The sequence below is a fragment of the Macaca fascicularis genome, chromosome 7 (assembly GCF_037993035.2).
Source record: "Macaca fascicularis isolate 582-1 chromosome 7, T2T-MFA8v1.1".
Classification (NCBI taxonomy): domain Eukaryota; kingdom Metazoa; phylum Chordata; class Mammalia; order Primates; family Cercopithecidae; genus Macaca; species Macaca fascicularis.
The window spans coordinates 97,050,386-97,056,493 of record NC_088381.1 but is presented as its reverse complement, the minus strand read 5'-3'; positions in this window follow the sequence as shown (position 1 = coordinate 97,056,493).

The following is a 6,108-nucleotide window of genomic DNA, read 5'->3' as shown; positions in this document are numbered from 1 at the left end:
TAAATTTGCATAAAAACACCATTTCAAACTAAACTACACATAGCTTAAATGTTGTGTCTGTGTGTGCATGTATTATTGCATTTTATAATATTATCCTAGGTAGTAAATTGAGAACTTAGTGTGTAATATATCTCTCCTGAAAATCATTTGGTTCAGCTTTTGGACAGACTCTCTTGAGGGCTTTGTTAAAAGAGATGGTAAATCTTGTTTTAGATTGAGATTGAAACAAAGATTATGTTTTTTAAAAATAGACATACATACATAATATTTCATATTTTATACATATTTCATATCAGTATCTAAAAGATTGTGTCCTTTGTTAGCCTGAGTTTGCCCAGCTAGGGTCCAACAAATGGGCAAGCAATGAAACAACTGGATGGAAATTCTAACAGCACAAAGGATTTGAGTAGGAAGATAACCAGAGAAGATCAGATAATTAACCCCAAGAAGTTGGGTTCAGTGCCTTTATTGGAGGATTATAGAAGTAAAATAAGGTCATTTCTCTTGTATAGAGGAAGACAGAGGGGTCAAGAACTGAGAAACATGGACAGGGAAAAGAGGAAGAAAGGGCATGGTGCTACTCTTCATTTCCTGCTAGGTGACAAAGGTCAAAATGATGGCACTTTCTGAACTTTGAAGAGGTGATCTTCCTTTATTGAGATTAAGTTGCCAAAGTCGTATTCACTGAACTTCCTAAAAGTAGCAATGAACATTTCAGAATGAACTTCTAAAGCACAAGGATTCTCGACTCCATGCTGAAAATTTCCCAGCTAAACAAAGCACTGGAGAGATACTCCGATAATACATTCGTCCAAAGCTATATTAAGCAATTTGGCCTATTTACAGACAAATTGTGAGCCTTTACCTCTCAAAATGGATGTCAAAAGACAACCATTACACACAAAAATAACACTTGTATATTCTCAGACAAATATAACAATATCTATTTAAAAATATCTATAAACTTAAAGTTAGACAGTAAGATATGATTTTTTTCTATTTGCTGTAACTATTTTATGTACAGTGCCATAGGTGTTATTATTATTATTTTTGGTCACTGTTTTAGAGTCCAAGCAGTTTCTTATAATAAATAACTTAGTTTCTCCAGAATCCCAAATAGGCATTGAATCCAAATCAAAATGGTGTATTAAGAAGAGTAGTTTACCTGACTTAAAGATCAACTTCTCATTTTATCCTGACCATCGTTTCACTTTGTCTTTAAAGCCTTATTTGAGTCTTAATAAAGTCTAGCCATGGAGAAACTTGCAAATTTTTTGAGCTCTCATCAGATATTTTGTGGTTTTATTGTTTAATTTTGCCTTACAGTTTCGTTTTTTAATTTTGCCTTAGAGTTAAGGAAATAGCTGTCTATTCTCTTTGTCTCTCTGTGTGTCTCTCTCTGTCTCCCTCTCTCTCTTTATATCATTTATCTATCTGCCCACCTACCTATCTACCTACCTATGTATCTAACTATATCTATCTACAACATTTTCTACTTCATCATACTGACTGAGGTTTGTAGTTTCTAATTTAAATTAAAAGAAATCGATGAGGTCTATATGACACTCAGTGACAAACGTTAAGTGCTTTTATGGCTTATTTGGACAGGTGTAGCTTTTTATAAATACTAACACATTGTGATTGCTATATATTTTTTGGTTTTTGTTATATCACAACATTATTTACTCAGATCCCAAGAATTAGCTAACCGTGCTTGTAAGAAAATTTTCAAAAATTTTGGAAATCCACATAATTGAAGAAAATACTTTCTCTCACCAAATTGGAATGGAAAACAAGCTTAGAAATTGTACACATCTTTGAATTCCAGTGACATCAACAGTTACAAATCAGGTTTCTTCCCTGCCTTGTTTGAGATGTATGCAAACTGAGTTAATATAGTTCATCATTTTTCACTCAGAGAAATTTTATGACTTCATTTTTAGAAATGAACTCAAATGCAATTCTCCCTTGATTGAGTGACTAAGGCAGTGACTTTACCATGGTATATTGTGGAGGAGAAAAAAATATCGATGAGTCACAGAAGGTTTTGATGAAAGCACAGATTTTATTCCACTTAGTGACTCATTTGTGACTTTTCTTTCTCTTTGCTTACTTTAAGTGTTTCAGTCCCCCTCACTCAAAGCAAGGAGAGCAGGGGCTGAAAGACTATAAATTTCTTCTTTCTCTACTGTAAAAAAGGCAAGGAGTTAAGGACCCCATGAGGGAAGTTGTTCTTAAGTGAAGGTTAGAGGTTGTTCTAGTTCTCCCTTCTTTACCTAATGAAGCTAAGGTAATTATTGAGTTTCAACTCTGACTTGTTTCCTAAGATGTATTGATTGTGGCAAAATCAGAGCACGAATTTTCTGCTTCTGCTAATATTCTTGAGATAATTACTGAGTTTGTTTCTGTGTACAGACCAACCTTCCTTTTCTTCTTCCAGGAATTCTGATAGTCTCTCTATCTCATTGGCAACTCACAGTGGCTGCCTGGTGTTTAGCCTAAGCACTAGTCTGGGTGAGAGCATGGTCATGGTGGAGAACAAGTTATAATAATCTTATTCAGATCAATTTATAATAATCTTATTCAGATCAATGAACAGTGTTCTGCTATTTTGACACTCTTGCCGTATTTTGAAAAATGTATTGTCTATCCCAAAGTAAATGGTCTACTTCTTTTTCCAGTAAAATCTCACCTATTAACAAATGATACATAAAATGCGTTTTTATATTCTGAGAAATAAGAGCTTAAGCAACTAGGGTAGACTTTTTTTTTTTTTTTGGTTTTATGTCACATGGCATGATATAAAATGAAAATATTGCATTTAAGAATGTCAGGGGGGAAATGTACTTGGCAAGCACTAAGATTCTTCTGAGGATTGTGAAGCTGTCTTTTGCATTACAGATAATATAAACAGGAAGAAGATAAAATTGCTCCTGCTTAGTTGTCAGATCATGCTAACAATTACAAAACATTCTAACCTGGCAAAGTCAAATATGTGCGTTTAAAACTCATAATTTCTTCATTCAATCGTGTAACAAATATACTGAATACCTTCTCTGTTTTATATAAATCAAATATGATTTGGGAATATATATTTAAAAGCAGATAGACAAAGTTAATGATATTCTTTGAGGTCAGATATGCTTTTAAGAAACAAATAAGCAAAAATGTAATTTTAAAAAGTTTTATTTATATTTGCTGCATAATGGCGTTTCTTGGTTATAATCACTGCTTATAGCTTATAAAGTCTCACCAAATTACAAAGTTTTGAGTGGCATAGAAAGTAGCTTCTAGTAATAGACACAGAAATATGCAAATTGACTAAGCCCAACTGTATGCTAATTGGCCAACACACCTCTCATTTAACCAACAGTGAGCTATTCCACAAGTATCTGGAAATCAAATGGGTGACTGTGTAGGTGTAAATGCGTCTCTAAATTAATTTTCCAATAATAGACAATCTCTAACAAACAGAAACTTGGAAAAATAAACAAGCATAAGGGCAGAAGGATATTTTGTGTGTGATTTTAATAAGTATGATGTTTTTTGTGTTTAGATGCTGTGGAATTTCATCAACCACACAAAACATAATAAAAGTAAACTTTGACTAAGGTTTTCTAGACACAACGAGCATTTGGTGTCACTACAAATAATTCATTCTCTTCTTAACTATTAACCACACTGTTAAATAAGGCCACAACATCTACTGTATGTTCTATTAAAAAGCAATTCTATTTTTTCCCAGAGTCACTTTCAATTACAAGAGTATATCATATATTTATTCACATATGTTTATTAGATTTGTGCCTATACATACAAATACATTTTTCTAAAGTTTTATTAGAATAACACACAATTTCCATCAATGAAGTATAAATAAATTATTGGAACACATTAAAATAAACAACAACCAGTGATTCTTGTTTATTTGCCCGTACTAATATTTGTACCATATTCATAGAATCACAGAGCTTGAAAGGATTCTTACAGGTGTTTTAATAAAATCTCTCTATATTATAGACAAGAAAATTGCAATTAAGCAACTTATCTGTTACATAATTAGATATATGCAAATTTTTTTAAAAAATTGGTGGTTTTTAAAATCTTTCTATGGCATACAAAACATTCAAATGTCATTAGGATCAAATTTCTGATGCTAAAATCCGATGCTGTTTCCAATATTAGATATTACTAAAACACTAGATACCATTGACAAAGCCATAGACTTCTCTCAGTTTTCTTCCAAATTTGTCCATCTTCAAGTTTCATCCTCAGAGTAGCATAGGTTTATAAGAATTCATAACTGAATAAATCATATGTCCTCATGGTTTATTTGTTATATGAAGTAATAAAATTTTACTTCAAAATACATAATGTTTTAATATGTAAAGAAAACAGCAATCGCAAATTATAGATATGAAAACGTACATTTTCTCTTTGTATTGAACTCCATGTAAAGCTCTTACACTTTCATGTTTTAATCCACAGAGCAGAATCCAAGGAGAGCATCAAAATAGCATTGTAAATGTAAATTGTTGAAACTGAGTTAGTAGCAAAAAAAAAAAATCCATTTTACTGGAGTTAACATTAAGAATTTCATCTCTTTTCCCTTATTTATAATTTTGACCACGTCATTATAAGTTTTTGTGCTGATTAATTTAGCAAGTCAAACTTCTTACACAGACTGCTTTAGAAATTACAACCATGCCGTTGCATACATTAAAGTTACTGATACTCATTTTATTAATATATATTCAGTCACATATAAGCTCATGGAGATACCAATATTAAGAATAAGCACGGTAAGAAATGTGGGCCTTTGTTAAATATCATGGTAAAATTCTCTTCCTTTAGGTCCATTACAGACATATACCTGGTACATCAAAAATACTTGTAACAATAATTAACACCTATTGGTGCCTATATCCTACAACAACTTGAAAGTATCAAGTGATTTTTAAATGACACTTGCATTGTGACAAGTGGACTGAAGAACGTATTTACTGAAATTGCTTAAATATCAAGGGCAAACTGGTTGGCAGATGATACAACAGATGTTAATTCCAGTCCTCTCTTCTCCTTTCCAACCCAGAAATTTCACAGCAATTGGAGGACTGAGGGTGCTGTAGTTCAATCAGTAGTTATACCCTGTCTCTAGCGTTAAGCATGAATTATTTCTTATAATAGAAGTAGCTCTTTTAGTAAGAATTTTAAGAGAATGAATATTTATTCAAATATATATTGGAAATAATTTTTCTTTGGGGGGTTTGTGAGGATCCCACATATTTTGACACTGCTCAATATATTGGCTTAAGTATAAAATATTGGCACTTTAAATGGCATTCTCAGGTTAAGTCTAAAAACACAGTCTCTTTGCTTATACAAACATCTTTAAAAGAGGGTAATTAGTGACCAGTGGCTAAGAAGACCTCTGTCTTGAGAGGTTATGCCTAAGCCTCTTGAAGATTCTCCATGTAAACAAGTCAGATGGCATCACTCATTATCCCTTCTTTGTTTACTTGGAAAAAGGTTCAAACTATTTAATGAGAGGATTACACCTACTTCGACTCTATTGAAAAAGATTAATTGATATTTTCCTGTTGGAGGTTTCACCACTTGCCTTTGGCTTCCATTCGCCTATTGTTATTGATGCTGTGATCAACAGAGCAAAGTTCTTAAAGGTTATCCAAATTTCACAGCTCAGCATTATTCAAACTAATTATGTTTTTTCCTTGACTCATAGATGTCGACTTCCAAGGACTGTTAACTTGTTGTTCAAAGAGACTATGTTTTAAACTTTACTTGTCTGAACAGAAAATTTTGTGACTAGAATCTGGATATTTTGGAAAATTTTGCTAGCTATATTATAGATAAAGTAGAGCACCTACTCAAAATGGAATGTTAAAACATAGAGCCGAATTCCCATGAAAACCTAAAAATAATCTCTTTTTCCATCCTAATATATTTAAAAGATTTTGAAACATAATTTCATATCTTACCATCTTCATGGGAACACAATATAAAAAACAAGACCCCCACCATTTTGAGATACAATTCTGTGATAGAAATCTTTACAAATTTTTCCCCAAAAAATGTGTGTATTATGGA